Below are 19,166 nucleotides of genomic sequence, written 5' to 3'. Positions count from 1 at the left end.
AGGTGGGGGCGGAGCCAGAGGTGGGGGCGGAGCCAAGGGTGGGGGCGGAGCCAAGGGTGGGGGCGGAGCCAAGAAGGGAGGGGGAGGTCCTTCCCCCACGGACATCACCAATAGCCGGTGGGTGGTGGTGACTGTGGTGGTGGTGACTGTGGTGGTGGTGGTGACTGTGGTGGTGACTGTGGTGGTGGTGGTGACTGTGGTGGTGGTGGTGGTGACTGTGGTGCTGGTGGTGGTGACTGTGGTGGTGGTGGTGGTGACTGTGGTGGTGGTGACTGTGGTGGTGACTGTGGTGGTGACTGTGGTGGTGGTGACTGTGGTGGTGACTGTGGTGGTGGTGACTGTGGTGGTGGTGACTGTGGTGGTGGTGGTGACTGTGGTGGTGACTGTGGTGGTGGTGACTGTGGTGGTGACTGTGGTGGTGACTGTGGTGGTGGTGACTGTGGTGGTGGTGACTGTGGTGGTGGTGGTGACTGTGGTGGTGGTGGTGGTGGTGACTGTGGTGGTGACTGTGGTGGTGGTGACTGTGGTGGTGACTGTGGTGGTGGTGGCGGTGGTGACTGTGGTGGTGGTGACTGTGGTGGTGGTGACTGTGGTGGTGGTGGTGACTGTGGTGGTGGTGGTGACTGTGGTGGTGGTGGTGACTGTGGTGGTGGTGACTGTGGTGGTGGTGACTGTGGTGGTGGTGGTGACTGTGGTGGTGACTGTGGTGGTGGTGGTGACTGTGGTGGTGGTGGTGGTGACTGTGGTGGTGGTGGTGGTGGTGACTGTGGTGGTGGTGGTGACTGTGGTGGTGGTGACTGTGGTGGTGACTGTGGTGGTGACTGTGGTGGTGGTGACTGTGGTGGTGGTTGTGGTGGTGGTTGTGGTGGTAGTGGTGGTGGTGGTTGTGGTGGTGGTGGTGGTGACTGGTGGTGGTGGTGACTGTGGTGGTGGTGGTGGTGACTGTGGTGGTGGTGGTGGTGATTGTGGTGGTGGTGGTGGTGGTGACTGTGGTGGTGACTGTGGTGGTGACTGTGGTGGTGGTGACTGTGGTGGTGACTGTGGTGGTGGTGGCGGTGGTGACTGTGGTGGTGGTGGTGGTGACTGTGGTGGTGGTGACTGTGGTGGTGGTGGTGGTGACTGTGGTGGTGGTGACTGTGGTGGTGGTGACTGTGGTGGTGGTGACTGTGGTGGTGGTGACTGTGGTGGTGGTGGTGGTGGTGACTGTGTTGGTGGTGACTGTGGTGGTGGTGACTGTGGTGACTGTGGTGGTGACTGTGGTGGTGACTGTGGTGGTGGTGACTGTGGTGGTGGTGGTGACTGTGGTGGTGACTGTGGTGGTGACTGTGGTGGTGGTGACTGTGGTGGTGACTGTGGTGGTGACTGTGGTGGTGACTGTGGTGGTGGTGGTGGTGACTGTGGTGGTGGTGACTGTGGTGGTGGTGGTGGTGACTGTGGTGGTGGTGGTGACTGTGGTGGTGACTGTGGTGGTGGTGGTGACTGTGGTGGTGGTGGTGACTGTGGTGGTGGTGGTGACTGGTGGTGGTGACTGTGGTGGTGGTGACTGGTGGTGGTGACTGTGGTGGTGACTGTGGTGACTGTGGTGGTGGTGACTGTGGTGGTGGTGACTGTGGTGGTGGTGACTGTGGTGGTGGTGGTGACTGTGGTGGTGGTGGTGGTGGTGACTGTGGTGGTGACTGTGGTGGTGGTGGTGGTGGTGACTGTGGTGGTGGTGGTGGTGGTGACTGTGGTGGTGACTGTGGTGGTGACTGTGGTGGTGGTGACTGTGGTGGTGGTGGTGGTGACTGTGGTGGTGGTGACTGTGGTGGTGACTGTGGTGGTGGTGGTGACTGTGGTGGTGACTGTGGTGGTGACTGTGGTGGTGGTGGTGGTGGTGACTGTGGTGGTGGTGGTGACTGTGGTGGTGGTGGTGGTGGTGGTGACTGTGGTGGTGGTGGTGGTGACTGTGGTGGTGGTGGTGGTGGTGGTGACTGTGGTGGTGGTGGTGACTGTGGTGGTGGTGGTGACTGTGGTGGTGGTGGTGACTGTGGTGGTGGTGGTGACTGTCGTGGTGACGGTGGTGGTGGTGACTGTGGTGGTGGTCGTGGTGACGGTGGTGGTGGTGACTGTGGTGGTGATGGTGGTGGTGATGGTGATGGTGGTGGTGACTGTGGCAGGGACTGTGGTGATGTTGATGATGGTGATGTTGATGGTGATGATGTTGACGGTGATGATGATGATGTTGATGATGATATTGGGTGATGGTGATGATGTTGGTTGATGGTGTTGATTGTGTTGATGGTGTTGATGGTGTTGATGGTGGTGATGTTGATGATGTTGATGATGTTGAATGATGGTGATGATGGTGGTGAGGTTGCTGATGATGTTGATGATGATTATGGTGATGTTGAGCGATGTTGATGTTGAGTGATGTTGAGTGATGTTGATGATGTTGATGGTGATGGTGGTGATGATGATGGTGATGTTGATGGTGATGATGTTGATGATGGTGATGTTGATGATGTTGATGATGATGGTGGTGATGTTGATGATGGTGATGTTGATGATGGTGATGTTGGTGATGGTGATGTTGATGTTGATGATGTTGAGTGATGATGATCATGATGTTGATGGTGATGTTGATGGTGATGTTGATGGTGGTGATGATGTTGATGATGATGGTGATGATGTTGATGATGATGGTGATGATTTTGATGATGATGATGGTGATGATGATCATGATGATGTTGATGATGATGATGGTGATGATGATGGTGATGGTGGTGATGATGATGGTGATGTTGATGATGGTGATGTTGATGATGGTGATGTTTGTGATGGTGATGTTGATGTTGATGATGTTGAGTGATGATGATCATGATGTTGATGTTGATGGTGATGTTGATGGTGATGTTGATGGTGATGGTGGTGATGATGATGATGTTGATGATGGTGATGATGATGGTGATGATGGTGATGATGATGGTGATGATGTTGATGATGATGGTGATGATGTTGATGATGATGGTGATGATTTTGATGATGATGATGATCATGATGATGATGGTGATGATGATGGTGATGTTGATGGTGATGTTGATGGTGATGTTGATGGTGATGGTGGTGATGATGATGATGATGTTGATGATGATGGTGATGATGATGATGATGTTGATGATGATGGTGGTGATGATGGTGATGATGGTGATGATGATGGTGATGATGTTGATGATGATGGTGATGATGTTGATGATGATGGTGATGATTTTGATGATGATGGTGATGATGATCATGATGATGTTGATGATGATGGTGATGGTGATGTTGATGATGGTGATGTTGATGATGGTGATGGTGATGATGGTGATGATGATGATGGTGATGATGATGGTGGTGATGATGATGATGGTGGTGATGATAATGATGGTGATGATGTTGATGGTGATGATGATGATGGTGATGATGATGATGTTGATGATGATGATGATGTTGATGATGATGATGGTGGTGATGATGATGATGGTGATGATGTTGATGATGATGTTGATGATGGTGATGATGATGATGTTGAGTGATGGTGATGATGGTGATGGTGATGATGGGGATGTTGATAATGATGGTGATGATGTTGATGATGATGCTGTTGATCATGATGATGGTGATGATGATGATGATGGTGATCATGATGATGATGGTGAGCATGATGATGGTGATGATGATGGTGATCATGATGATGGTGATGATGATGGTGATGATGATGATGATCATGATGATGATGATGGTGATCATGATGGTGATGATGATGGTGATCATGATGGTGATGATGATGGTGATGTTGAGTGATGGTGATGATGATGATGGTGATCATGATGATGATGATGGTGATGATGATGATGGTGATCATGATGATGATGATGGTGATGTTGATGATGATGTTGGTGATGTTGATGATCATGATGATGGTGATCATGATGATGGTGATGATGACGATGGTGATGTTGATGATGATGGTGATGATGTTCATGATGATGATGATGGTGATCATGATGATGGTGATGATGTTGATGATGATGATGATGCTGGTGATGGTGATGGTGATGATGATGATGGTGATCATGATGCTGGTGATGATGATGATCATGATGGTGATGATGATGATGGTGATCATGATGGTGATCATGATGATGGTGATGTTGAGTGATGATGATGATGGTGATCATGATGATGATGGTGATGATGGTGATCATGATAGTGATGATGATGATGGTGATCATGATGGTGATGTTGAGTGATGTTGATGATGGTGATCATGATGGTGATGATGATGATGGTGGTGATGATGGTGATGATGATGATGATGGTGGTGATGATGATGGTGATGATGGTGATGATGTTGATGATAGTGATGATGATGGTGATGATGGTGATGGTGATCATGATGATGGTGATCATGATGTTGATGGTGATCATGATGATGATGGTGATCATGATGATGATGATTTTTTTCGTTCCAGGAAGAGGAAGCTTCCTGGTGATGTCATCGCTGCTGACCAATTAGACGACGGTCCGGTTGCTAAGCGACGGAGGAGGAGGGGGCTTAGAGGTCACGTGACCCAGGTCAGGTGACCCAGGTCAGGGGGCACAGGTCAGGTGACCCAGGTCACGTGACCTGGGTCCATTAAAGATGAACCCTTCTGAGTGAGACTCCATTTAGTGGGTGAGTGTGTGGGTGAGTGGGTGGGTGAGTGAGTGGGTGGGTGAGTGAGTGAGTGAGTGGGTGAGTGAGTGAGTGAGTGGGTGAGTGAGTGAGTGAGTGGGTGAGTGAGTGGGTGAGTGGCTGAGTGAGTGAGTGGGTGAGTGAGTGAGTGAGTGGGTGAGTGAGTGAGTGGGTGAGTGAGTGGCTGAGTGAGTGGGTGGGTGAGTGGCTGAGTGAGTGGGTGGGTGAGTGAGTGGGTGGGTGAGTGGGTGAGTGAGTGAGTGGGTGGGTGAGTGGGTGAGTGAGTGAGTGGGTGGGTGGGTGGTTGTCTGAGTGAGTGAGTGAGTGGGTGAGTGGGTGGGTGAGTGGGTGAGTGGATGAGTGAGTGGGTGGGTGAGTGAGTGAGTGAGTGGGCGGGTGAGTGGGTAAGTGGGTGGGTGAGTGAGTGGGTGGGTTGGGGGGTGAGTGAGTGGGTGGATGAATAAGTGGGTGAGTGAATGAGTGGGTGAGTGAATGAGTGGGTGAGTGACTGGGTGAGTGGGTGAGTGAATGAGTGGCTGAGTGGGTGGGTGAGTGGGTGGGTGGGTGAGTGGCTGAGTGAGCGAATGAGTGGCTGAGTGAGTGGCTGAGTGAGTGGGTGGGTGAGTGGCTGAGTGAGTGAGTGGGTGGGTGAGTGGGTGAGTGGGTGGGTGAGTGTGTGAGTGTGTGGGTGAGTGACACGGGCTAGAGAAGAGATGGAGTGATGGGTGAGTGTGTAGGTGAGTGGGTGAGTGGATGAGTGGGTGAGCGAGTGGGTGAGTGTGTAGGTGAGTGGGTGAGTGGGTGAGTGAGTGTCACGGGCTAGAGAAGAGATGGAATGATGGGTGTGTAGGTGGGCGAGTGTGTAGGTGAGTGGGTGAGTATATAGGTGAGTGGGTGGGTGAGTGAGTGGGTCTGTAGGTGAGTGGGTGAGTGAGTGTGTAGCTTAGTGGGTGAGTATATAGGTGAGTGGGTGAGTGAGTGAGTGGGTGTGTAGGTGAGTGGGTGGGTGAGTGACACGGGCTAGAGAAGAGATTGATTGACGGGTGAGTGGGTGAGTGAGTCTGTAGGTGAGTGGTGAGTGTGTAGGTGAGTGGGTGAGTGAGTGTAGGCGAGTGGGTGAGTGTGTAGGTGAGTGAGTGCGTAGCTTAGTGGGTGAGTATATAGGTGAGTGGGTGGGTGAGTGAGTGTAGGTGAGTGAGTGCGTAGCTTAGTCGGTGAGTATATGGCTGAGTGGGTGAGTGAGTGGGTGTGTAGGTGAGTGGGTGGGTGAGTGACACGGGCTAGAGAAGAGATTGATTGACGGGTGAGTGGGTCAGTGAGTCTGTAGGTGAGTGGTGAGTGTGTAGGTGAGTGGGTGAGTATATAGGTGGGTGGGTGGGTGAGTGAGTGGGTCTGTAGGTGAGTGGGTGAGTGAGTGTGTAGCTTAGTGGGTGAGTATATAGGTGAGTGGGTGAGTGTGTAGGTGAGTGAGTGCGTAGCTTAGTGGGTGAGTATATAGGTGAGTGGGTGGGTGAGTGAGTGGGTGTGTAGGTGAGTGGGTGGGTGAGTGACACGGGCTAGAGAAGAGATTGATTGACGGGTGAGTGGGTGAGTGAGTCTGTAGGTGAGTGGTGAGTGTGTAGGTGAGTGGGTGAGTATATAGGTGAGTGGGTGGGTGAGTGATTGTAGGTGAGTGGGTGAGTGTGTAGGTGAGTGAGTGTGTAGGTGAGTGAGTGTGTAGCTTAGTGGGTGAGTATATAGGTGAGTGGGTGGGTGAGTGAGTGGGCGTGTAGGTGAGTGGGTGGGTGAGTGACACGGGCTAGAGAAGAGATTGATTGACGTGTGAGTGGGTGAGTGAGTCTGTAGGTGAGTGGTGAGTGTGTAGGTGAGTGGGTGAGTATATAGGTGAGTGGGTGGGTGAGTGAGTGTAGGTGAGTGGGTGAGTGTGTAGGTGAGTGAGTGTGTAGGTGAGTGAGTGTGTAGCTTAGTGGGTGAGTATATAGGTGAGTGGGTGTGTGAGTGAGTGGGCGTGTAGGTGAGCGGGTGGCTGAGTGACACGGGCTAGAGAAGAGATTGATTGACGGGCGAGTGGGTGAGTGTGTATAGTGTAGTGTCTAATGGCTCTTCCCCGTTACCACCTCCTCATGCACCTAGCCTGGCACAGCGGTACAACCCACGGCACCTGCAGGGTCTGTCCCGTGACCTCCTCCTCATGCACCTAGCCTGGCACAGCAGTACAACTGGAGCGTCGGATCGCGTATGCACACACCGCCTTTACCCACTGTCCTGTAGCTACAGTGGGAGTCTGTAGGGTATGCTCGCCCGTGTAGCGGCATTGTTAGGCGCAGCGCGTATAACATTGACCTGCGTAGCAGTATTGTATGAGTCACGACTACAATAACCTTCGGTAAAGTCACGTTGAAGGGAAACAATAAAATAATAAAAATACAATTATTGTAAAACAATACAATTATTATTATTCTTGGTTCTTTCGGTAGAGTCACCGCGTTGAAGGGAAACAATAAAATAATAAAAATATAAAACAATAAAATTATTGTAAAACAATACAATTATTATTCTTGGTTATTTCGGTAAAGTCACCACCACGTAGAAGGGAAACATTAAAATAATAAAAATATAAAACAATAAAATTATTGTAAAACAATAACATTATTATTCTTGGTTCTTTCGGTAAAGTCACCACCACGTAGAAGGGAAACAATAAAATAATAAAAATATAAAACAATTAAAATTATTGTAAAACAATAAAATTATTATTCTTGGTTCTTTCGGTAAAGTCACCACCACGTAGAAGGGAAACAATAAAATAATAAAAATATAAAACAATACAATTATTGCAAAACAATAAAATTATTATTCTTGGTTCTTTCGGTTAAAGTCACCACCACGTGGAAGGGAAAAAAATAAAATAATAAAAATATAAAACAATAAAATTATTATTCTTGGTTCTTTCGGTAAAGTCACCACCACGTAGAAGGGAAACAATAAAATAATAAAAATATAAAATAATAAAAATATTGTAAAACAATACAATTATTATTCTTGGTTCTTTCGGTAAAGTCACCACCACGTGGAAGGGAAAACAATAAAATATTAATAAAAATATTTATAAAACAATAAAAAAAATTCTCACGAACGTTTCGACTGCAACACCACAAGCAGCCATCATCGTCGTCATCATCATCAGGGTGTGACAGCCAAGGAACATTTGAAAGAATTGGCGGGTTAAACTCGGTAGGAGCGAAGTTGTAAACTGAGTGTACCAGCCTGCAATAGATTAATGTGTCCGTCTGTCCGTCCGTCCCCTTTCAATACTTTAACGAAGTGAACAGGTCCCTGCAGGGTGGGCTGGTAGGACAAGTCTCTGCGCTGTCCATTTGCTGATTTTACACCCCAACAAACACGAGATTTCACTTCGTTAAAGTATTGAAAGGTGCCGGACGGACGGACGGACACATTAATCTATTGCAGGCTGGTACACTCAGTTTACAACTTCGCTCCTACCAGTATAATATTGGCACTGTCCTTGAATTTGATTGGTCCACACCCGAGACGGCTTTTCTTAGAGCCCTTTAAGTCTCTCCACTGGTGTTGGACCAGAAGACGCCAAAAGGCGTACAGCTCAACAACAGCGCACTATCAGAGTTATTGAGGGCTCGGGGTGAGCATTTACATTATGAGACCTCCTTTGTCAGTAACAAGATTTAGGAATGAGGTTTTTACCCTTTTAACTGGCACAAAAACTGACGCCTTTATTCAAGGCATCGTGTTTGCAATAACCACAACACAAGCAATCAAAATGCAAACAAAAAGAGACAACTCTGATAAACAGGGTCCCTGCAGGCTGGGCTGGTAGGGACATTGGAATTCTGCGCAATTTTATTTTTAGACCCCAACAAACACGAGATTTCACTTCGTTAAAGTATTGAAAGGGGGCGGACGGACGGACGGACACATTAATCTATTGCAGGCTGGTACGCTCAGTTTACAATCTTCGTTCCTACCAGTATAAATTCCAATGTTCCTACCAGCCCACCCTGCAGGGACCCTGTTCAACAGGCTCTCGTGGTGGGGAGAGGCCGCTTACCCGCTACGCGTTGAGAGACGCCCTCTGACGTTGGTGGAGCGAATACAGCACACACACAACACACACACACAGCGTCGCCTACGAAAGGGGCCTCCTGCCTCCTTTGGCAGACACTACGGAACTACGCGCAAGGTGGTGGGGTGGGTCGAGATGGAGCTGGTCCTAAGGGATGCGGGGTTCTCCCTTACTCCAGGTGGGGGGGGGGGGAGGCTGTCGGGGGGCTGGGGGTTGGGGGGAGCCCTTCCAGGATACCTCTAGAGGGTCTGCCTGGAGGTGAATTAAAGGTGCACCCCGAACACAGCTCTACGAAGATTGAATATTGAGGACGCTGGGGGATCACGAACACAGCTACGGAGACTGAATATTGTAGACCCTGGGGGATCACGAACACAGCTACGGAGACTGAATATTGTAGACCCTGGGGGATCACGAACACAGCTACGGAGACTGAATATTGAAGACCCTGGGGGATCACGATCACAGCTACAAAGACAGAATATTGTAGACCCTGGGGGATCACGATCACAGCTACGAAGTCTGAATATTGAAGACCCTGGGGGATCACGAACACAGCTACGGAGACTGAATATTGAAGACCCTGGGGGATCACGATCACAGCTCTACGGAGACTGAATATTGAGGACCCTGGGGGATCACGAACACAGCTACGGAGACTGAATATTGAAGACCCTGGGGGATCACGATCACAGCTCTACGGAGACTGAATATTGTAGACCCTGGGGGATCACAATCACAGCTACAAAGACTGAATATTGAAGACCCTGGGATCACGAACACAGCTCTACGGAGACTGAATATTGTAGACCCTGGGGGATCACGATCACAGCTACAAAGACTGAATATTGAAGACCCTGGGGGATCACGAACACAGCTACGGAGACTGAATATTGAAGACCCTGGGGGATCACGATCACAGCTCTACGGAGACTGAATATTGAGGACCCTGGGGGATCACGAACACAGCTACGGAGACTGAATATTGAAGACCCTGGGGGATCACGATCACAGCTCTACGGAGACTGAATATTGTAGACCCTGGGGGATCACAATCACAGCTACAAAGACTGAATATTGAAGACCCTGGGATCACGAACACAGCTCTACGGAGACTGAATATTGTAGACCCTGGGGGATCACGAACACAGCTACGGAGACTGAATATTGAGGACCCTGGGGGATCACGAACACAGCTACGGAGACTGAATATTGAAGACCCTGTGGGATCACGAACACAGCTACGGAGACTGAATATTGAAGACCCTGGGGGATCACGAACACAGCTACGGAGACTGAATATTGAAGACCCTGGGGGATCACGAACACAGCTACAAAGACTGAATATTGAAGACCCTAGGATCACGAACACAGCTACGGAGATTGAATATTGAGGACCCTGGGGGTTCACGAACACAGCTACAAAGACTGAATATTGTAGACCCTGGGGGATCACGATCACAGCTACGGAGACTGAATATTTAAGACCCTGGGATCACGAACACAGCTCTACGGAGACTGAATACTGAGTACCCTGGGATCGCGAACACAGCTACAAATACTGAATATTGAAGACCCTGGGGGATCACGAACACAGCTACGGAGACTGAATATTGTAGACCCTGGGGGATCACGAACACAGCTCTACGAAGATTGAATATTGTAGACCCGGGGGGATCACGAACACAGCTACAAAGACTGAATATTGAGGACCCTGGGGGATCACGAACACAGCTACGGAGACTGAATATTGAAGACCCTGGGGGATCACGAACACAGCTACGGAGACTGAATATTGTAGACCCTGGGGGATCACGATCACAGCTACGGAGACTGAATATTGAAGACCCTGGGATCACGATCACAGCTACGGAGACTGAATATTGAAGACCCTGGGGGATCACGAACACAGCTACAAAGACTGAATATTGTAGACCCTGGGATCACGATCACAGCTACGAAGACTGAATATTGAGGACCCTGGGGGATCACGAACACAGCTACGGAGACTGAATATTGAAGACCCTGGGGGATCACGAACACAGCTACAAAGACTGAATATTGTAGACCCTGGGATCACGATCACAGCTACGAAGACTGAATATTGTAGACCCTGAGGGATCACGAACACAGCTACAAAGACTGAATATTGTAGACCCTGGGGGATCACGAACACAGCTACAAAGACTGAATATTGTAGACCCTGGGGGATCACGATCACAGCTACGGAGACTGAATATTGTAGACCCTGGGATCACGATCACAGCTACGAAGACTGAATATTGTAGACCCTGGGGGATCACGATCACAGCTACGGAGACTGAATATTGAGGACCCTGGGGGATCACAATCACAGCTCTACGGAGACTGAATATTAAAGACCCTGGGGGATCACGAACACAGCTACGAAGACTGAATATTGTAAACCCTGGGGGATCATGATCACAGCTACGGAGACTGAATATTGTAGACCCTGGGGGATCACGATCACAGCTACGGAGACTGAATATTGAGGACCCTGGGGAATCACGATCACAGCTACGGAGACTGAATATTGTAGACCCTGGGATCACGATCACAGCTCTACGGAGACTGAATATTGTAGACCCTGGGGGATCACGAACACAGCTCTACGAAGACTGAATATTAAAGACCCTGTTGGATCACGATCACAGCTTGAGACAGCTCTACCAAGACTGAATATTAAAGACCCTGGGGGATCACGATCACGGCTACGAAGACTGAATATTGAAGACCCTGGGATCACGATCACAGCTACGGAGCCTGAATATTGAAGACCCTGGGGGATCACGAACACAGCTACAAAGACTGAATATTGTAGACCCTGTGGGATCACGAACACAGCTACACGAAGACTGAATATTAAAGACCCTGGGGGATCACGATCACAGCTACGAAGACTGAATATTGAAGACCCTGGGGGATCACGAACACAGCTACAAAGACTGAATATTGAGGACCCTGGGGGATCACGAAAACAGCTACCAAGACTGAATATTGAGGACCCTGGGGGATCACGATCACAGCTACGGAGACTGAATATTGTAGACCCTGGGGGATCACGATCACAGCTACCAAGACTGAATATTGAGGACCCTGGGGGATCACGATCACAGCTACGGAGACTGAATATTGAGGACCCTGGGATCACGAACACAGCTACGGAGACTGAATATTGTAGACCCTGGGGGGATCACGAACACAGCTACGGAGACTGAATATTGAAGACCCTGGGGGATCACGAACACAGCTACGGAGACTGAATATTGAAGACCCTGGGGGATCACGAACACAGCTACGGAGACTGAATATTGAGGACCCTGGGGGGATCACGATCACAGCTCTACGGAGACTGAATATTGTAGACCCTGGGGGATCACGAACACAGCTACGGAGACTGAATATTGAAGACCCTGGGGGATCACGAACACAGCTATGGAGACTGAATATTGAGGACCCTGGGGGATCACGATCACAGCTACGGAGACTGAATATTAAAGACCCTGGGGGATCACGATCACAGCTACGGAGACTGAATATTGAAGACCCTGGGGGTGAACGAACACAGCTACGGAGACTGAATATTGAGGACCCTGCGATCACGAACACAGCTACGGAGACTGAATATTGTAGACCCTGGGGGGATCACGAACACAGCTACGGAGACTGAATATTAAATACCAGCCAAGGCCAGACATGGGCAAAGCACAGCACGTTGCGTTTTTTTTTAATTCGGTCCGCCGAACTTGTCCAACTGTCGTCATCATCATTATTATTATTATTAAATTCAATGCTCCTCTTTCTCCTGTAATGCCCCGATTTTCCCCGTTAGATGGCGCACTTTGACCGGGAGTCAGGACGTGCATTTTGCGTCGTTCATGCTCGTGCAACGTGTTAAAATTGCCTCGCGAAATACCCGTTAAAAGGCCAGATCCTTTCGTGCAATGACTGCTTTCGTTTTTTTAACACGTCATTTGTATTTCGTACGCGCAGACACTCCATCCCAGCTGGACCCGTGCCCGGTCCCACTCGTCAAGGCGAGGTAGTCAACATCTCTCAGCTGTCAGGCATGGAACCCACGACCTCCTGTATACCAGGCGAGGTAGTCAACATCTCTCAGCTGTCAGGCATGGAACCCACGACCTCCTGTATACCAGGCGAGGTAGTCAACATCTCTCAGCTGTCAGGCATGGTACCCACGACCTCCTGTATACCAGGCGAGGTAGTCAACATCTCTCAGCTCTCAGGGATGGAACCCACGACCTCCTGTAGACCAGGCGAAGTAGTCAACATCTCTCAGCTGTCAGGGATGGAACCCACGACCTCCTGTAGACCAGGCGAGGTAGTCAACATCTCTCAGCTGTCAGGCATGGAACCCACGACCTCCTGTAGACCAGGCGAGGTAGTCAACATCTCTCAGCTGTCAGGGATGGAACCCACGACCTCCTGTAGACCAGGCGAGGTAGCCAACATCTCTCAGCTGTCAGGGATGGAACCCACGACCTCCTGTATACCAGGCGAGGTAGTCAACATCTCTCAGCTGTCAGGGATGGAACCCACGACCTCCTGTATACCATGCGAGGTAGTCAACATCTCTCAGCTGTCAGGCATGGAACCCACGACCTCCTGTATACCAGGTGAGGTAGTCAACATCTCTCAGCTCTCAGGGATGGAACCCACGACCTCCTGTAGACCAGGCGAAGTAGTCAACATCTCTCAGCTGTCAGGGATGGAACCCACGACCTCCTGTATACCAGGCGAGGTAGTCAACATCTCTCAGCTGTCAGGGATGGAACCCACAACCTCCTGTAGACCAGGCGAGGTAGTCAACATCTCTCAGCTGTCAGGGATGGAACCCACGACCTCCTGTAGACCAGGCGAGGTAGTCAACATCTCTCAGCTGTCAGGGATGGAACCCACGACCTCCTGTAGACCAGGCGAGGTAGTCAACATCTCTCAGCTGTCAGGGATGGAACCCACGACCTCCTGTAGACCAGGCGAGGTAGTCAACATCTCTCAGCTGTCAGGGATGGAACCCACGACCTCCTGTAGACCTGGCGAGGTAGTCAACATCTCTCAGCTGTCAGGGATGGAACCCACGACCTCCTGTAGACCAGGCGAGGTAGTCAACATCTCTCAGCTGTCAGGGATGGAACCCACGACCTCCTGTAGACCAGGCAATAGTCAACATCTCTCAGCTGTCAGGGATGGAACCCACGACCTCCTGTAGACCGGGCGAGGTAGTCAACATCTCTCAGCTGTCAGGGATGGAACCCACGACCTCCTGTATACCAGGCGAGGTAGTCAACATCTCTCAGCTGTCAGGGATGGAACCCACGACCTCCTGTAGACCAGGCGAAGTAGTCAACATCTCTCAGCTGTCAGGGATGGAACCCACGACCTCCTGTAGACCAGGCGAGGTAGTCAACATCTCTCACCTGTCAGGCATGGAACCCACGACCTCCTGTAGACCAGGCGAGGTAGTCAACATCTCTCAGCTGTCAGGCATGGAACCCACGAACTCCTGTATACCAGGTGAGGTAGTCAACATCTCTCAGCTGTCAGGGATGGAACCCACGACCTCCTGTAGACCAGGCGAGGTAGTCAACATCTCTCAGCTGTCAGGGATGGAACCCACGACCTCCTGTAGACCAGGCGAGGTAGCCAACATCTCTCAGCTGTCAGGGATGGAACCCACGACCTCCTGTATACCGGGCGAGGTAGTCAACATCTCTCAGCTGTCAGGGATGGAACCCACGACCTCCTGTATACCAGGCGAGGTAGTCAACATCTCTCAGCTGTCAGGCATGGAACCCACGACCTCCTGTAGACCAGGCGAGGTAGTCAACATCTCTCAGCTGTCAGGCATGGAACCCACGACCTCCTGTATACCAGGCGAGGTAGTCAACATCTCTTAGCTGTCAGGCATGGAACCCACGACCTCCTGTATACCAGGTGAGTTAGTCAACATCTCTCAGCTGTCAGGGATGGAACCCACGACCTCCTGTAGACCTGGCGAGGTAGTCAACATCTCTCAGCTGGCAGGGATGGAACCCACGACCTCCTGCACACCAGGCGAGGTAGTCAACATCTCTCAGCTGTCAGGGATGGAACCCACGACCTCCTGTAGACCAGGCGAGGTAGTCAACATCTCTCAGCTGTCAGGGATGGAACCCACGACCTCCTGTATACCAGGTGAGTTAGTCAACATCTCTCAGCTGTCAGGGATGGAACCCACGACCTCCTGTAGACCAGGCGAGGTAGTCAACATCTCTCAGCTGTCAGGGATGGAACCCACGACCTCCTGTATACCAGGCGAGGTAGTCAACATCTCTCAGCTGTCAGGGATGGAACCCACGACCTCCTGTAGACCAGGCGAAGTAGTCAACATCTCTCAGCTGTCAGGGATGGAACCCACGACCTCCTGTAGACCAGGCGAGGTAGTCAACATCTCTCAGCTGTCAGGGATGGAACCCACGACCTCCTGTAGACCAGGCGAGGTAGTCAACATCTCTCAGCTGTCAGGGATGGAACCCACGACCTCCTGTAGACCAGGCGAGGTAAGTGGGTCGGGTCAGGCTAGCCTCCCCTAGGGCACTGATAGCCGGAGAGCTAAAGCGTTGAGTTGGCAGTGTGTGTGTGTGTGTGTCACGTTAGCCCGTAGATAGCGGACGTTCAGGGAGCTGTGTGTGTGTGTGTTTTACACTCCTTGGTAAACTCACGCGGGTAAAGTAAAACTAAAATAAAAGGAGCCAACTCTCGTCAAATCGCGACGATACTCTGCGGTTCTATTCGGGTAAAGTCGCGTCAAAAAAATGAATAAATAAAATTCATGACGTTTCGGCCCACAACACGAGCGGGCCTTCATCGGGCGAAGGGAGCAAGGGACCCGTCTAGGGGACAGCGCTGGAGTGGAGCACAGAGCCCCCAGCTCAGATTAGCGTAAACAATTTAGCATTTAACTGGCGGACTTAGCACATGACGAACGATGTACAGGTGGGGGAGCTTGTGCAGACGGGCGAGGTTTTAGAGAGGTGGGGGAGTTGACATATATGATGGTGTGAAAAGGGAATTTAAGCGTTGAAAATTACGTTAATGTTTGGCTCGATTCAGAACGTCTTTCCAATGGTTGCTTAATCTGAAACCATCCTCTCGGTTGAAATTGCGTCTGTGGTTGTGTTGATCCGAATTGCCTCGTGGACAAATCTCTGATTTAAAAAAAAAACAAAAAACCCGTGGGCTTGCAGAGAACCTTCGCGTCGGAGAAAGTTATGTCGCGATCAGCCCACAGCATCGTGACGGTGATCAGCCACGGCGGAATTAAATCGCGAAGTTTCGGAGGCAACGCAAGCCTGCGTCTCCGAAACGTCGTGATTTGATTCAGTTTTACATTGTGAGACCTCCTTTGCCAGTAAACAAGATATAGGAATAGATTTTACCCTTTTAACTGGCACAAAAAACTGACGCCTTTATTCAAGGCATCGTGTTTGCAATAACCACAACACAAGCAGTCAAAATGCAAACAAAAAGAGACAACTCTGATGATAATATTGGCACTGTCCTTGAATTTGATTGGTCCACACCAGAGACGGCTTTTCTTAGAACCTAGTCTCCATTGGTGTTGGACCAGAAGATGCCAAAAGGCGTACAACTCAAAAACAGTCTTTTTGATTGCATTTTGATTGCTTGTGTTGTGGTTATTGCAAACACGATGCCTTGAATAAAGGCGTCAGTTTTTGTGCCAGTTAAAAGGGTAAAAACCTCATTACTATATCTTGTTACTGGCAAAGGTCTCATAATGTAAATGCTCACCCCGAGCCCTCAATACTCTGATAGTGCGCTGTTTTTGAGTTGTACGCCTTTTGGCGTCTTCTGGTCCAACACCAATGAATACTAGGCTCTAAGAAAAGCTGTCTCGGGTGTGGACCAATCAAATTCAAGGACAGTGCATATTATTATCAGAGTTGTCTTTTTTGTTTGCATTTTGACTGCTTGTGTTGTGGTTATTGCAAACATGATGCCTTGAATAAAGGTGTCAGTTTTTGTGCCAGTTAAAAGGGTAAAATCTACTCCTATATCTTGATTCAGTTTGTTTTTTAATTTTACCTTTACTGGGCAAAAAATAAACAACGGGTATGAGTCCTTGCGGTCACGGAAAGGCTTCAAATCTAGCTGCGTTAGAGAGAGGTGACGTCGGGGTCCGGGATGGAACCCACGACCTCCTGTAGACCTGGCGAGGTAGTCAACATCTCTCAGCTGTCAGGGATGGAACCCACGACCTCCTGTTGACCGGGCGAGGTAGTCAACATCTCTCAGCTGTCAAGGATGGAACCCACGACTTCCTGTATACCAGGCGAGGTAGTCAACATCTCATAGCTACAGAGAGAGATGCAGACTCCACATATACAGTAGCAGCAGGCATCGTCAGGGTCTGGGATCGAACCCACGACCTCCTGTATACCAGGCGAGGTAGTCAACATCTCTGAGCTGTCAAGGATGGAACCCACGACCTCCTGTAGTCCTGGCGAGGTAGTCAACATCTCAAAGTAACCGCCGCCATCTTCCGCGCAGGACTCCCAAAGACAAAGATCCCCCAGGTAGCCTCTGCCAGGGCTGTAGGGGCAAGTGCTGAGACACAGACAAAGATTCCCCAGGTAGCCTCTACCAGGGCTGTAGGGGCAAGTGCTGAGACACAGACAAAGATCCCCCAGGTAGCCTCTACCAGGGCTGTAGGGGCAAGTGCTGAGACACAGACAAAGATCCCCCAGGTAGCCTCTACCAGGGCTGTAGGGGCAAGTGCTGAGACACAAACAAAGATCCCCCAGGTAGCCTCTACCAGGGCTGTAGGGGCAAGTGCTGAGACACAGACAAAGATCCTCCAGGTAGCCTCTACCAGGGCTGTAGGGGCAAGGGCTGAGACGCAGACAAAGATCCCCCAGGTAGCCTCTGCCAGGGCTGTAGGGGCAAGTGCTGAGACACAGACAAAGATCCCCCAGGTAGCCTCTACCAGGGCTGTAGGGGCAAGTGCTGAGACACAGACAAAGATCCCCCAGGTAGCCTCTACCAGGGCTGTAGGGGCAAGTGCTGAGACACAGACAAAGATCCCCCAGGTAGCCTCTACCAGGGCTGTAGGGGCAAGTGCTGAGACACAGACAAAGATCCCCCAGGTAGCCTCTACCAGGGCTGTAGGGGCAAGGGCTGAGACGCAGACAAAGATCCCTCAGGTAGCCTCTACCAGGGCTGTAGGGGCAAGTGCTGAGACACAGACAAAGATCCCCCAGGTAGCGTCTACCAGGGCTGTAGGGGCAAGTGCTGAGACAAAGATAAAGATCCCCCAGGTAGCCTCTACCAGGGCTGTAGGGGCAAGTGCTGAGACAAAGATAAAGATCCCCCAAGTAGCCTCTACCAGGGCTGTAGGGGCAAGTGCTGAGACACAGACAAAGATCCCCCAGGTAGCCTCTTGCAGGGCTGTAGGGGCAAGTGCTGAGACAAAAATAAAGATCCCCCAGGTAGCCTCTAGCAGGGCTGTAGGGGCAAGTGCTGAGACAAAGATAAAGATCCCCCAGGTAGCCTCTACCAGGGCTGTAGGGGCAAGTGCTGAGACACAGACAAAGATCCCCCAGGTAGCCTCTACCAGGGCTGTAGGGGCAAGTGCTGAGACAAAGATAAAGATCCCCCAGGTAGCCTCTACCAGGGCTGTAGGGGCAAGTGCTGAGACAAAGATCCCCCAGGTAGCCTCTACCAGGGCTGTAGGGGCAAGTGCTGAGACAAAGACAAATATTCCCATGGTGAGTGAGGTGAGTGAGTGACTGAGTGAGCGAGTGACTGAGTGAGTGACTGAGTGAGCGAGTGAGTGAGCTGGTGAGCGAGTGACTGAGTGAGTGAGTAACTGAATGAGTGAGTGACTGAGTGAGTGTGTGAGTGAGTGACTGAGTGAGCGAGTGAGTGAGCTGGTGAGCGAGTGAGTGTGTGAGTGAGTAACTGAATGAGTGAGTGACTGAGTGAGTGCGTGACTGAGTGGGTAACTGAATGAGTGAGTGACTGAGTGTGTGAGTGAGTGACTGAATGAGCGAGTGAGTGAGCTGGTGAGCGAGTGAGTGAGCTGTTGAGGGAATGTGTGAGTGAGTGACTGAGCGCGCCAGTGACTGAGTGAGTGAGATGGTGAACGAGTGACTGAGTGAGCTGGTAAGTGAGTGTGTGAGTGAGTGTGTGACTGAGTGAGTGTGTGAGTGGGTATGTGAGTGAATGAGTGAGCTGGTGTGTGAGTGCGTGAGTGAGCTGGTGAGTGAGTGACTGAGTGAGTGAGTGGGTGAGTAGGTGGGTGACTGAGTGAGTGAGTGAATGTGT

The 19,166-nt window shown here is 50.5% G+C and overlaps 2 long non-coding RNA genes across 2 annotated transcripts; both read left to right on the top strand.

Moving 5' to 3' along the window:
* Positions 1–4: 4 nt before the first annotated feature.
* Positions 5–4,677, top strand: LOC142923813 (uncharacterized). Its single transcript, XR_012940870.1, has 2 exons — positions 5–117; positions 4,494–4,677. It is a non-coding gene; the product is annotated as an uncharacterized LOC142923813 (long non-coding RNA).
* Positions 4,678–5,014: 337 nt separating this feature from the next.
* On the top strand, positions 5,015–7,126 carry LOC142923811 (uncharacterized). The gene is made up of 2 exons (XR_012940869.1): positions 5,015–6,350; positions 6,401–7,126. It is a non-coding gene; the product is annotated as an uncharacterized LOC142923811 (long non-coding RNA).
* The last annotated feature ends 12,040 nt before the right edge of the window (positions 7,127–19,166 follow it).

This window comes from Petromyzon marinus, unplaced genomic scaffold (assembly GCF_048934315.1).
Source record: "Petromyzon marinus isolate PM22_M1 ecotype Great Lakes invasive population unplaced genomic scaffold, UKy_Petmar_22M1.pri1.0 PM_Scaffold_73, whole genome shotgun sequence".
NCBI lineage: Eukaryota > Metazoa > Chordata > Hyperoartia > Petromyzontiformes > Petromyzontidae > Petromyzon > Petromyzon marinus.
The sequence above is the reverse complement of the archived record's forward strand: the minus strand, read 5'-3'. Positions and strand labels throughout refer to the sequence as shown.